The sequence below is a fragment of the Nanorana parkeri genome, unplaced genomic scaffold, assembly GCF_000935625.1.
Source record: "Nanorana parkeri isolate BGI_ZX_2015 unplaced genomic scaffold, ASM93562v1 scaffold2085, whole genome shotgun sequence".
Classification (NCBI taxonomy): domain Eukaryota; kingdom Metazoa; phylum Chordata; class Amphibia; order Anura; family Dicroglossidae; genus Nanorana; species Nanorana parkeri.
In genome coordinates, this window is record NW_017308353.1 from 117,144 (window position 1) to 117,499 (window position 356).

Below are 356 nucleotides of genomic sequence, written 5' to 3' on the forward strand. Positions count from 1 at the left end.
TGACAATATTCTTCTACATTGCTGTATAATGTATTGCTGGGATTTGTAGTCCCTGTACAGCTTGGCGTCAGTGGAAGAACTACCAGGGGTGCAGCGGTTGCAGCTGGGACCGGGCTCTGGCGCTCCACCACTGTCCTGATATCATTACTCTGTATTGTTTTGGAAAAACTGTCACATGACCCTAAAAAAAAAAAGGTATTGGTAATTGGTAGGGATGCACCGATACTGGTATCGGTATCGGTGCCGATACCGAGTCTTTAGGTGAGTACTCGTACTCGCCCATATGCTCCGATACCTAGCACGAGTACTTCCTGTATCAGGAAGCCGGGCAGCGCGCCATTCCACGCGGCCCGGCC

At 50.6% G+C, this 356-nt stretch overlaps 1 protein-coding gene across 1 annotated transcript in view; it reads left to right on the forward strand.

The window, feature by feature from the left end:
* Window positions 1-356, forward strand: part of PLXNB3 (plexin B3) — a 70,041-nt gene that overhangs the window by 57,993 nt on the left and 11,692 nt on the right. The gene's annotated exons all lie outside the window — the stretch shown is intronic.